The following is a 14,172-nucleotide window of genomic DNA, read 5'->3' as shown; positions in this document are numbered from 1 at the left end:
GCACGTGCTGAGGTGGCAATTCTCAGATTGAGGTATCTGAAGAATCGGCCAGTCATGACAGGTGTCGCCAGTAGCCCACATCCCCTGCTTTCCTTTCTATTCAGTTTTATAATCATTTTTACATTGTGAGATGGGTTTAAAGTTTTCCTTCTGTTATCAATGTTGCTATTCCAAGGCTTTTGGATACACAGTATTTTTTGTCTTTCCACCTCCATTTCTGTCAGTTTTTTTAGTTCATTGATTTATGGTTATATTAGTCAGTAATTTCAGGTCAATAATGTTGTTATCCAAATCCATCCAGTGGTGGACCTAGAACAGGCTCACAGAGTCAAATTTCTGGAGAACACAAACAGGCAGTCCAACCAGGACCCCAACTCCATAATATGTCATCTAGGATTGCGTATGTATTATCACTCTGTGAAATGTTCATCCAAATCCATCCAGTGGAAGGCTCAGAACAGGCTCCCCAGGTCAAAGTTCTGCCCAACGTACACCAACGTGAGGTCCAGGACAATATCCCCCCTTCCTAACCTGGCCAGGATACAACTAGACCACCTTGTATGGCTATATAGACTTAGCCGCTAATTGTCACCCTAGATCTATTCACTTAGGTCCTGCATAACCGCCCATAAAAAGGTTTTTTCCTCATAGCCTCATGAACTGCAAGGAAAAATCCATGGTAAATGCTCTCTCCTGGGTTTAATGTTGCATAATTCCATGTTGCATTCTGGAATCTGTAACCGCATCATAATTGAAAATCTCTGGGTGTTAAACCCTTCGCTAACCTCGCGGCTATTTGGATATGCTCCATAGATGGAGATATAGAAAGGACAGTTATAGCGGGTGTATTTTTTTTAAAAAATATATATAACTTGGCAAGTAAAATGATTCATGATCTTTGCTGCTTTTTTTTTAATAAGGTGGATAATTAAGACAAGCAATTCCATATGCGTCGCCCCGCGCTCGTTCATCGTTGGTGCCCCGTCGCTTGTGCATGCAGGCCAATATGGACGATCTCGTCCATATTTGCATGCACTGCTATGGAGCCGGGTGACGGGGGAGTGAAAAAACTTCACTCCCTCCGTCACCGAGTTGCCCGTCTGCCGTATCGGCGGTTGGGCAGCTCGGCGGAGGGGTGCGCAGTGTGTAGGGCCCATTAGAGGAGAGCCCAGGAGGTGGCATTCCCCAGCCCTTAACTAGACTTTCCCAGGGGACTTGGTAACACCACTGACCATACATGTTAGTCCCGTAGCTATAAACAATAAGTTGCTAGGTCTCCCTGTCCGTGTAACATTTTTCTTTTATTCTTCACAAGTATAATTTAAAAATTTGCAGAAAAATAACTTGAAAGAATTAGCTAAGTCACACTTCTATTTCTCTGACGTCCTAGTGGATGCTGGGAACTCCGTAAGGACCATGGGGAATAGACGGGCTCCGCAGGAGACTGGGCACTCTAAAAGAAAGATTAGGTACTATCTGGTGTGCACTGGCTCCTCCCACTATGACCCTCCTCCAGACCTCAGTTAGATTTCTGTGCCCGGCCGAGCTGGATGCACACTAGGGGCTCTCCTGAGCTCCTAGAAAGAAAGTATATGTTAGGTTTTTTATTTTACAGTGAGACCTGCTGGCAACAGGCTCACTGCAACGAGGGACTAAGGGGAGAAGAAGCGAACCTACCTGCTTGGGCTTCTTAGGCTACTGGACACCATTAGCTCCAGAGGGATCGACCGCAGGACCCGTCCTTGGTGTTCGTTCCCGGAGCCGCGCCGCCGTCCCCCTTACAGAGCCAGAAGCATGAAGATGGACCGGAAAATCGGCGGCAGAAGACTACAGTCTTCACCAAGGTAGCGCACAGCACTGCAGCTGTGCGCCATTGCTCCTCATACACACTTCACACTCCGGTCACTGAGGGTGGGGGGCGCCCTGAGCAGCAATAAAAACACCTTGGCTGGCAAAATAATCACAATATATAGCCCCAGAGGCTATATATGTGGTAATTACCCCTGCCAGAATCCATAAAAAAGCGGGAGAAAAGTCAGCTGAAAAAGGGGCGGAGCCATCTCCCTCAGCACACTGGCGCCATTTTCTCTTCACAGTGCAGCTAGAAGACAGCTCCCCAGGCTCTCCCCTGTAGTTTGCAGGCTCAAAGGGTTAAAAAGAGAGGGGGGGCACTAAATTTAGGCGCAATATTGTATATACAAGCAGCTATTGGGAAAAATTCACAATATAGTGTTAATCCCTAAATTATATAGCGCTCTGGTGTGTGCTGGCATACTCTCTCTCTGTCTCCCCAAAGGGCTGTGTGGGGTCCTGTCCTCAGTCAGAGCATTCCCTGTGTGTGTGCGGTGTGTCGGTACGGCTGTGTCGACACGTTTAATGAGGAGGCTTATGTGATGGCAGAGCAGATGCCGATAAATGTGATGTCGCCCCCTGTGGGGCCGACACCAGAGTGGATAGATAGGTGGAAGGTATTAACCGACAGTGTCAACTCCTTACATAAAAGGCTGGATGACGTAACAGCTGTGGGACAGCCGGCTTCTCAGCCCGCGCCTGCCCAGGCGTCTCAAAGGCCATCAGGGGCTCAAAAACGCCCGCTCCCTCAGATGGCAGACACAGATGTCGACACGGAGTCTGACTCCAGTGTCGACGATGTTGAGACATATACACAATCCACTAGGAACATCCGTTACATGATCCCGGCAATAAAAAATGTGTTACACATTTCTGACATTAACCCAAGTACCACTAAAAAAAAAAAAAAAAAGGGTTTTATGTTTGGGGAGAAAAAGCAGGAAGTGTTTTGTTCCCCCATCAAATGAGTGAAGTGTGAAAAAGCGTGGGTTCCCCCGATATGAAACTGGTAATTTCTAAAAAGTTACTGATGGCGTACCCTTTCCCGCCAGAGGATAAGTTACGCTGGGAGATATCTCCTAGGGTGGATAAGGCACTCACACGTTTGTCAAAAAAAGTGGCACTGCCGTCTTAGGATACGGCCACTTTGAAGGTACCTGCTGATAAATAGCAGGAGGCTATCCTGAAGTCTGTATTTACACACTCAGGTACTAGACTGAGACCTGCAGATAGTGCTGCACAAAAAAAGAAGTTTTTTGATCCTGCACCGACCTAGATTCAAGGTACGTATGAATATGAATGCCACAAAAATGGACAATAATGCTGAAATGTCGCAATAGTATCTGTCCGTGTGGCGGTGCGCCCAGAGTCAAAAAAAGGGGGGAAAATGTATATATGTAGAGGCAAAAGTATGACTCTTGTTTGGGCGCACTCTTGTGTTGACTATCTATTAGTTGATAAGTCAAATATTTGAGGAAAAATTCCAGTACAATATTTATTTCTGCTCTTTAAAGTCCATAGGGGTTAAACATGACAGGTTGGAGATGGGGTAGGTGTAGATAGGTTAGCTGGAGACAAAGGTCTACCAAATAAATGTTCAGATCTTAATTATACCTGGATAATTGCATGTCGGAAGTTAGCTACGTGTTAAGTTACTTCCCTCTGCCCAAGATCTGTACAAACTGTGTTTGTATTAATGCAGCCCTGATTAGGTTACACTTGTGAAGTGGGAGATCCCATACACTTGATAACACTTCTAAGCAATGACCTACATAATGAGTTGAAAGAGATAAGGAAATAAGGTATGAGTGGTGATACTGCTGTTGGTATTTCTTCTACAGGAAGGGGAATTTCCTACTTCACTGGGTATTCCCTAATGGTCGCCCATCTAGGTACTGACCCAGCCCACCTGCGTTTAGCTTCCAAGATCGGACGAGATTGGGCGTGAACGTAGGGGTATGGTCGTAGGAAAGTTCAAACCTATAGCACCAATGAGAGTGCACCGAAATGGAGGGATAGAATCCTCCTCTGAAAAAAATGCCAGAAATACGTATTTAAAAGAGAAAACAATAATAAATGATAGGTACCAGAAAAGTAAACAGGTGTGAATCTGCTGTTCACGTTAGACCGAGGAAGCGTATCTCCTGCGGGGACACGCTCCTCTGAATCGTGGATGAGAGTTCACAGAAGAAAGATCAGTTAGAAAGGATATATATGTGATTCTAAGAAGGGAAGAGGAAAAAAGCACAATAGAAAGTTATGTACACGTTAACTGTAGGTACCCTAGGGGTTACCTCAGATATCTGATTTGTGTAAAATCCTAAAAGATAGAACAAGATGGCTGGTGTTTGAAAACAAATATCCACCAAAGATGGAAAAGGTGGAAGAATAAAAAATAATGCACAAAATATATGTGAAAACAAATACCTAATGTATAGTGTGAGGGAAAAGTATATAGGTCTATGGTTATTGGTGCACTTTAGAATCTATGCAGCAATAAACAGTTTAACGGATAAACTTATGTCGTGCATCAGAACCTCGGATTGCAAAAGTAATATGAGCAACGTGTCCCATATAGGGACAGATCTTAATTAGTGGCACAGGGCTATGCCTAGGGCAAAAAGGGAAGAGATACCCCTAAACACTTCTCTCAATGGTGAGAGAGCTTAGTGAGGGCATGCGATACACAATTAGAAATTACCAGGGGTACATGCAAAAATCACACCACATTTATCCTGTTTGTGTTTGGATGTGAGAGATGAGTGTGACACATTAGATTGGAGCTGGAAACAACAGCAATATAGCTCAGAGCAATAAATACACTATAAACAAAGTGCTTGATCTTAGTAATAGAAATGATACAACAATGTTCAACATCGCCACTCCAAAGGTTAGACAGGTCGGGTGCTTGTAGGAATGCAGAAATCACACCACACCTATCCTGTTTCTACTTGGATGTGAGAGATGAATGTAGCACATTATATTAGAGCTGGAAACACCAGCAATAAAGTTTAGAGCAAATTCTCCACTATAACAAAAATGCTTAATCTTAGCAATAAGAATGATACAACAATGTTCAACATCACCACTCCAAGTGTCAGACAGGTCGGGTGCTTGTAGGAATGCAGGAAAATGCGTTTCACCCGATCTTGGGCTTGTTTACTTCCATCCTGAACAGCTCCTCTAGTGTCTCCATACCAGGGTGTTTAAAAACCCTGAGTAATTATTGCCAGCCTATGGCTGATCATGTGGGCGGATAGGTCTTACGCATGTGGTTCATTCGAGAGCCTTACAGAAGGGTCATGTGTGCAGGTTATGTTAGAGAAGGTAAACTAAACTGTGTAGGGCGGAAGTGGCGCTTCTCACTTCCGCCCTATGTATGTCACCAAATTGAGGACTTGTATAACATAGAGGTCCGTGGGCTATGGGATGTAGCTGTCTGGGTACCGTGGGCGATAGGGTGTAGCCTGGGTAGCGTGTGGATTGCGGGAAATATTCCCGTTCTATTGCGGTGAACATCGCGGGGTGCTGGTAAGTGTGAGCGGAAGCTGTCATCCGAACTTCCGCCCACTACCTAATGGTCCGGTTGCTAGGATACTAGCGTCTCGGTGCGAGACGCGAAGGACTGAGGGAGGCCGGCATAAGATTGCTGACGTGCCCTCGTAAGTACTAAGGGGCAGTCAGGGAGGGGTCAGATTGACCCGCCCACCCTCGGTGCATAGAAAAAATGAGTAAAGACAACCATTAATAAAAGGGGGCATGAAGGTATAAGAAAAGGAATGTGTAAGAAATGTATGGGAGAGAAACTAGAAATATGAGTGTAAATGATAGAATTAGTGATGAGATTGGAGCGTATGAGTGTAGGATGTACAAAGTATGTATGGGAGGATGATATGATGAATTTTGAAGAGGTTGACAAGTTGGGAATATATGATAAATGTAATTGACAAGGGGAATGGGAGCAGAAATTGGTGAAGAACGCAATGTATGTGAATACAGATAAAATTAAATATAGGATGTGTGTAAGTAAAATTGTGAAAAAATGTAGAGATGAGGGGAAGGTATGTGGGGGGAAAAAGGAGAGATATACTGTGAGTGAAGTGAAAAGGGTTATGGGAACTGAGAACGGGCCATGGGGTGCATCACTGGTAAGTGATGTGAAAATTGAGAAATATCGTGGTGCAGGCCAGTGGGAGAAGATGATAGTAACAGGGTGCCAGTTAAGGCATAGGTGGCTATAATGCCACGGGCTGATAGGTATTTGTGTGTGTTGCTCATGACAAGTAGGAATAGGTGAGAGGGGTGAGTGCCCCCTTGGTGAGAAATGAAAGTGAATGTAGTGTGTAGGTTGTTATCGAGCCCGTGCAAGGATGAGGTGTGAGTGGAGTGAAAAAGACTGGTGTTGAACATGAATGACACGTGAAAGGTGCTGTTGAGGGGGAAAGGAATTTACGTGTTGGAGCGTGAAAATGTTGGATACAGCAGATGTGAAGAGGCATTAGAAATCATGAGGTTGTCTGGGGTATATACCTCAGATATTGTGAAAGCCAAAACGGGGAAGGGGAGGGGTTGGATAGGTCATAAAGACAGACTCAGGTTATAATTACAAGAATACGTTGTAATTAATATTCTCATTGAGGCCATTCGGACGGAGTCCACCCAGTCTGAAGGTCCACTCGCTTTCTTTTTTCAGAAGTTCCTTCGTGATGTCGCCACCCCTGATTCCCAGATGGATTTGTTCTAGGCCAAAAATCTTGAGGTCCTTCTGATGATCCTTATGGCAGGTATGGAAATGTCTGGCAACTGTAGTTATCTGCTTCACCTGGGCAAGGTCCATGGCGGCATTGCGGCAGGTGCCAAGATGTTCCAAAGCTCTTTCTTTGAGTTTACGCGTGGTCATTCCAATATATCTAATATTGCAACTGCAAGTGATGCAATAGACGAGTGCTTGCGTGTCACAATTAAAGAATTGTTTGATCCTTATGGACTTGCCATATCTATCTACTACCGAGTTGGTTTTCAGAATGTGGGGGCAAGCCTTACATTTTCCACAAGGGAAAAAGCCCGTCACTGTTGTATGTGCTGGTATTCCGCTGGCCATGAAGTCCGTAATCTGACTTTGTGTGGGTGTCTTTTTAATGAGATGACTTCTGACTAGGTGATCTTTAATGTTTCGCGACCTACGCCAACTCATGTTGACTTTAGAGTCTATGTAGGGCGATAAGTCTGGATCTGTCTGTAGTACGGGAAGATGTTTTTCAATCGCCTGTTTTAGGAGTTTCCATTCAGGACAGAAAGTTCCGATAAACCTGATTTTGGTCTCATCCTTATTGTTCTTAGACTGGCGTTGTGAGATGAGTATCTCTGCTGGTGTCAAGTGCCTGTTTGCGAGCCCGCTTAAGCGAGCGCTTGCTGTATCCCCTCTCCAGGAGCCGATTGATCAGTTCAAGGCTCTTCACCTTATAGATGTCTAGCTCCGAGCAGTTTCGCCTCAGTCTCAAAAATTCCCCTTTGGGAATGTTCTCTATGGTCGGGGGAAAATGTGCGCTGGTTTGGAGGAGGATACTGTTTGTGGCTGTTTCTTTTCGGTAGAGTTCTGTTGCTACCGTGCCATTTGGAGACTTGTAAACCCGTAGGTCCAGAAAGGCAACCATGTCCTTGCTAATTGTGTGTGTTAATTTTATGTTCAGGTTGTTGCTGTTGAGTAGATGGAAAAAAGATAGCAAGAGTTCCTCTGTGCCATCCCAGATAATAAAAATATCGTCTATGTATCGAAGCCAGATTAGCACATGTTCCGTGTATTTATCATTCTGCGCGTTAAAGACGTGAGTTTGCTCCCATCTCCCCAAAAATAAATTTGCGTAAGTCGGTGCGCAAGCTGCGCCCATAGCGGTGCCCCTAATTTGTAGGTAGAACCGATCCTGGAAGGTGAAATGATTTTTCTCCAATACAAATTTCAACAGGTTATACAGTAATGAATTGAAATCCTCATTCCCGCTGGAGTCCAGGAAGTATTTGGCTGCCTCTAGGCCCATTTGATGATCGATACTGGTATATAGGGCTTCCACGTCCAGTGTTGCTAACAGGAAATGTTCTTCAAAGTTGATATCTTGAATTTTGCGGAGCAGATCCGATGTATCCTGTAGATAAGATGGTAATTGTAATACATATTCCCGAAGATGTAAGTCCAGGAAGCGGCTTGGTTGTTCCAGCATCCCTCCATTTCCAGACATGATGGGTCTTCCAGGTGGTCTGCGGATGTTCTTGTGGACCTTTGGGAGGAGGTAAAAGGTGGGCATCCTGGGATTGGTAACAGAGAGATATTTATGTTCCTGCTTTGTTAAGGTACCAGTAGAAAATGCTTCATTAATCAGCTGAGAATATTCTCTCAAAAACTGTGGAATCGGATTGTGGGCGAGTTTTTGATAACAAGTCGTCTGATTCAGTTGGCGAAGAGCCTCAATTGTATACATCTCTGTTGGCCAAATGACGATGTTCCCGCCTTTATCGGACGGTTTAATGACCACATCTTTCCACGAATGCAGTTCCTTAAGTGCTGATCTTTCTTCTTTCTTCAGATTGTCCGGAAATGCATATCTCTTGTTGCTAATTCGCATGTGGATGTCATCAAATTCCTTGGCTACCAAATTCAAAAATACCCGCACTTCGGGGCTATGATCATCTGAGGGAAAAAAAGTTGATTTACCTTTGCAAATTGGACGTCGGTCTGTTGCCGGATCCATGTTGGATTCAGCATAGAGTTCTTCCAGGATGCTTAGTGTGTTGCTGTCCTCCTCCGTTAGGGGGGTATCCGACACACCCTCTTTCAGTTGGGTCCTTTTTGCAAAAATTTTTTTTAACAGGAGTTTGCGACCGAAAAGTCTTAAATCTTTTTCCCACAGGAACCTATCAAAAGACTTTGTAGGAGAAAAAGATAGGCCTTTACTGAGAACACTGGATAGTGCTGCTGCAGCGTGGTCTGTAACCCTGTCAAACAGGGATACTATTTTGCGAACATAAGACGTCGTCTTATATATGAGGGATGCACAGAGGGATATTTTGCCGGCTGGCATCCAGAATTAATGCAATGTCCATTCTGTCAGGAGGGTATTAGAGACCCGACACTGGACAGGTGATGCTAACTTTAAAAGGCACATAGAGCCTTATAAGGGTGAGGAATTGTTTGGGGATGGTCTCTGGGACCTCGTATCCACAGCAACAGCTGGGAAGAAATTTTTTTACCTCAGGTTTCCTCACAGCCTAAGAAAGCACTGTATTATCAGGTACAGTCCTTTCGGCTTCAGAAAAGCAAGCGGGTCAAAGGCGCTTCCTTTCTGCACAGAGACGAGGGAAGAGGGAAAAAGCTGCACCAGTCAGCCAGTTCCCAGAATCAAAATTCTTCCCCCGCTTCCTCAGAGTCCACCGCATGACGCGGGGGCTCCACAGGCGTAGCCAGGTACGGTGGGGGGCCGCCTCAAAAATTTCAGCGATCAGTGGGCTCGCTCACAGGTGGATCCCTGGATCCTTCAAGTAGTATCTCAGGGGTACAAGCTGGAATTCGAGGCGTCTCCCCCCCGCCGTTTCCTCAAATCTGCCTTGCCGACAACTCCCTCAGGCAGGGAGGCTGTGCTAGAGGCAATTCACAAGCTGTATTCCCAGCAGGTGATAGTCAAGGTGCCCCTACTTCAACAAGGACGGGGTTACTATTCCACACTGTTTGTGGTACCGAAACCGGACGGTTCGGTGAGACCCATTTGAAATTTGAAATCCTTGAACACATACATAAAAAAATTCAAGTTCAAGATGGAATCGCTCAGGGCGGTTATTGCAAGCCTGGAGGAGGGGGATTACATGGTATCCCTGGACATCAAGGATGCTTACCTACATGTCCCCATTTACCATCCTCACCAGGAGTACCTCAGATATGTGGTACAGGATTGCCATTACCAATTCCAAACACTGCCGTTTGGACTGTCCACGGCACCGAGGGTCTTTACCAAGGTAATGGCAGAAATGATGATACTCCTTCGAAAAAAGGGAGTTTTAATTATCCCGTACTTGGACGATCTCCTTATAAAGGCGAGGTCCAAGGAGCAGTTGTTGGTCGGAGTAGCACTATCTCGGGAAGTGCTACAACAGCACGGATGGATTCTATATATTCCAAAGTCACAGCTGGTTCCTACCACACGCCTACTGTTCCTGGGGATGGTTCTGGACACAGAACAGAAAAAAGTGTTTCTCCCGCACGAGAAAGCCAAGGAGCTGTCATCTCTAGTCAGAGACCTTCTGAAACCAAAACAGGTATCGGTGCATCACTGCACACGAGTCCTGGGAAAAATGGTAGCTTCTTACGAAGCAAAATTCCATTCGGCAGGTTCCATGCAAGAACCTTTTTAGTGGGACCTCTTGGACAAGTGGTCGGGATCGCATCTTCAGATGCATCGGCTGATAACCCTGTCTCCAAGGACCAGGGTATCTCTACTGTGGTGGCTGCAGAGTGCTCATCTTCAAGAGGGCCGCAGATTCGGCATACAGGACTGGGTCCTGGTAACCACTGATGCCAGCCTTCGAGGCTGGGGGGCAGTCACACAGGGAGAAATCTCCAAGGACTTTGGTCAAGTCAGGAGTCGTCCCTACACATAAATATTCTGGAACTGAGGGCCATTTACAATCCCTAAGTCTGGCAAGGCCTCTGCTTCAAAACCAGCCGGTACTGATCCAATCAGACAACATCACGGCAGTCGCCCATGTAAACCGACAGGGCGGCACAAGAAGCAGGATGGCGATGGCAGAAGCCACAAGGATTCTCCGATGGGCGGAAAATCATGTCTTAGCACTGTCAGCAGTGTTCATTCCGGGAGTGGACAACTGGGAAGCAGACTTCCTCAGCAGACATACACCCGGGAGAGTGGGGACTTCATCCAGAAGTCTTCCAACTGTTGGTAAACCGTTGGGAAAGGGCGCAGGTGGACATGATGGCGTCCCGCCTAAACAAAAAACTAGATATTGCGCCAGGTCAAGGGACCCTCAGGCAATAGCTGTGGACGCTCTAGTGACACCGTGGGTGTACCAGTCGGTTTATGTATTCCCTCCTCTGCCTCTCATACCAAAGGTACTGAGAATAATAAGAAAACGAGGAGTAAGAACGATACTCGTGGTTCCGGATGGGCCAAGAAGAGCTTGGTACCCAGAACTTCAAGAAATGATATCAGAGGACCCATGGCCTCTACCGCTCAGACAGGATCTGCTACAGCAGGGGCCCTGTCTGTTCCAAGACTTACCGCGGCTGCGTTTAACGGCATGGCGGTTGAATTCCGGATCCTAAAGGAAAAGGGCATTCCGGAGGAAGTCATTCCTACGCTGATAAAAGCCAGGAAAGAAGTAACCGCAAACCATATGTTGCGTGGTGTGAGGCCAGGAAGGCCCCAACAGAGGAATTTCAGCTGGGTCGTTTTCTGCACTTCCTACAGTCAGGAGTGACTATGGGCCTAAACTTGGGTTCCATTAAGGTCCAGATTTCGGCTCTGTCGATTTTCTTCCAGAAAGAACTGGCTTCACTGCCTGGAGTTCAGACATTTGTAAAGGGAGTGCTACATATTCAGCCCCCTTTTGTGCCTCCTGTGGCACCTTGGGATCTCAACGTGGTGTTGAGTTTCTTAAAATCACATTGGTTTGAGCCACTTAAAACTGTGGATTTGAAATATCTCACGTGGAAAGTGGTCATGTTATTGGCCTTGGCTTCGGCCAGGCGTGTGTCAGAATTGGCGGCTTTGTCATGTAAAAGCCCTTATCTGATTTTCCATATGGATAGGGCAGAATTGAGGACTCGTCCCCAGTTTCTCCCTAAGGTGGTATCAGCTTTTCACTTGAACCAACCTATTGTAGTGCCTGCGGCTACTAGGGCCTTGGAAGATTCCAAGTTACTGGACGTAGTCAGGGCCTTAAAATTTATATTTCCAGGACGGCTGGAGTCGGGAAAACTGACTCGCTTTTTATCCTGTAGGCACCGAACAAATTAGGTGCTCCTGCTTCTAAGCAGACTATTGCTCGCTGAATTTGTAGCACAATTCAGCTGGAGCATTCTGCGGCTGGATTGCTGCATCCTAAATCAGTAAAAGCCCATTCCACGAGGAAAGTGGGCTCATCTTGGGCGGCTGCCCGAGGGGTCTCGGCTTTACAACTTTGCCGAGCTGCAACTTGGTCAGGGGCAAACACGTTTGCTAAATTCTACAAATTTGATACCCTGGCTGAGGAGGACCTTGAGTTCTCTCATTCGGTGCTGCAGAGTCATCCGCACTCTCCCGCCCGTTTGGGAGCTTTGGTATAATCCCCATGGTCCTTACGGAGTTCCCAGCATCCACTAGGACGTCAGAGAAAATAAGATTTTACTCACTGGTAAATCTATTTCTCGTAGTCCGTAGTGGATGCTGGGCGCCCATCCCAAGTGCGGATTGTCTGCAATACTTGTATATAGTTATTGCCTAACTAAAGGGTTATTGTTGAGCCATCTGTTGAGAGGCTCAGTTATATTTCATACTGTTAACTGGGTATAGTATCACGAGTTATACGGTGTGATTGGTGTGGCTGGTATGAGTCTTACCCGGGATTCAAAATCCTTCCTTATTGTGTCAGCTCTTCCGGGCACAGTATCCTAACTGAGGTCTGGAGGAGGGTCATAGTGGGAGGAGCCAGTGCACACCAGATAGTACCTAATCTTTCTTTTAGAGTGCCCAGTCTCCTGCGGAGCCCGTCTATTCCCCATGGTCCTTACGGAGTTCCCAGCATCCACTACGGACTACGAGAAATAGATTTACCAGTGAGTAAAATCTTATTTTTCTAAATGTAGTAATTTCAAAGAAATATGTTGGCAGCATAAAAGCAACAGGTTATAATTTTATACAATTTCTTACATACAGTTATTTCCTTAATGCACTTTTGGAAAGACCAGGTGAAGCCGACTTCCCTGTTCTGCAGTTGCATAGTTTCAAACTCCTTTTTTTTACATGTTTCTTATTTCACAATGGCTCAGCTCACAAATATGTCTGCCTTCCCTCCATCAAGGGACAAGTCAGCCTTAAACACCTCCAAAACTTATGGGACTAAATGTAATATGTTTCTAATTTGCTAATCCTCGTGCGATACCGGCTGCTAGGTTTAAAGCCGTTTTTGTCAAGCAGTTTGTTTGTGCCTTAAAACTAATCGCTGATTTAAATCTACCGGCTACTTCACCAGAATTGCATCAAGAACACCAAATCATAGCTTACTACACAGGTGTGGTAAAATGTATCGACGTGATTATAATGTCTACAAAACGTCCCTGTGGTCTAGTGGGTGACATACCTGGTGTGTCGGATCCAGCGTTGGTTTCTTGGTCCAGTGGTGAAGTTCTGATAACTTCCGGTAGATCCTGTGATTCTTGGGGTGATGAGTATCGCTAACCCTAACCATTGACCCTTCCCTTAGTGAGTAACCGTACCCGCCTGTAGCCTACGCCTAACTGCAAGATGTCGACGTGAACATACTGACATTCTGCAGATGTCAACATTTGAACAATGTCAACATCATAGCTCTACATTGTGGTGTCAAAATTATAAATGTCGACTTTTAAATTTTGACATAATTACATCTCTATACATTTGGGTGGCACTGTGATTGGCTTTGCTTCTGTTGTCTAGTACCCTGTTCAATTCTCTGTGATTTCCTTTGTATATTCTACATATAAGCCCTTCAATGGTGAATCAGAGGCCTACAATATTGATTTAAAGATTAGACTGTAATGGCTACCAAGAGGAAGGCATCCTGTCTAGAACTGTTCCTAAACTTAAGGATTTGTATGGACTGTCTTGTGAAGAGAGTGTGGTGGCCCCTGCCAGATATAAATGTATGTCTAGCGCTTCAGTGGGGTGCCATAATAGGAAATAAACTAATAGCCTGCAGGTTAGAGACACGTAGATGCCTAACATGCTAGTCTAATAAACATACAACAATGGGGAGTGTGATCTCACCTCTGCAAAGTCAGGTGACACTAAGAAAATCCTCAATCGTGTCAGCTGCTGAACTTTGACATTACTTAGAATAATCAGCTGTGCATGTTGTGTGGTATTTCTTCCTGCATGCAGGTAAAGGTACCACATTCTGACACACCCACTTTGCTTGGCCAGGCTTCTAAGGATTGCACCCAATATGAATACTTGTGATATATACGTTTACTACTGCTTATCCATTCAGAGACAAAGGGCCAGATGCATCATTGCTTGGAGAGTGATAAAATGGAGAGTTAAAAAGTACCAGCCAATCGGTTCCTAACTGCCATTTTTCAAA

The 14,172-nt window shown here is 45.5% G+C and overlaps 1 protein-coding gene and 1 pseudogene across 1 annotated transcript in view; one reads left to right on the top strand and one right to left on the bottom strand.

Moving 5' to 3' along the window:
* SLC16A2 (solute carrier family 16 member 2) overlaps nucleotides 1-14,172 on the top strand; it is a 323,490-nt gene that overhangs the window by 55,066 nt on the left and 254,252 nt on the right. The gene's annotated exons all lie outside the window — the stretch shown is intronic.
* Nucleotides 3,703-3,821, bottom strand: LOC134950820 (5S ribosomal RNA; annotated as a pseudogene).

Source organism: Pseudophryne corroboree, chromosome 8 (genome assembly GCF_028390025.1).
Source record: "Pseudophryne corroboree isolate aPseCor3 chromosome 8, aPseCor3.hap2, whole genome shotgun sequence".
Taxonomy (NCBI): domain Eukaryota; kingdom Metazoa; phylum Chordata; class Amphibia; order Anura; family Myobatrachidae; genus Pseudophryne; species Pseudophryne corroboree.
Note: the sequence above shows the minus strand (reverse complement) of the source record. Positions and strands in the feature narration are given on the sequence as shown.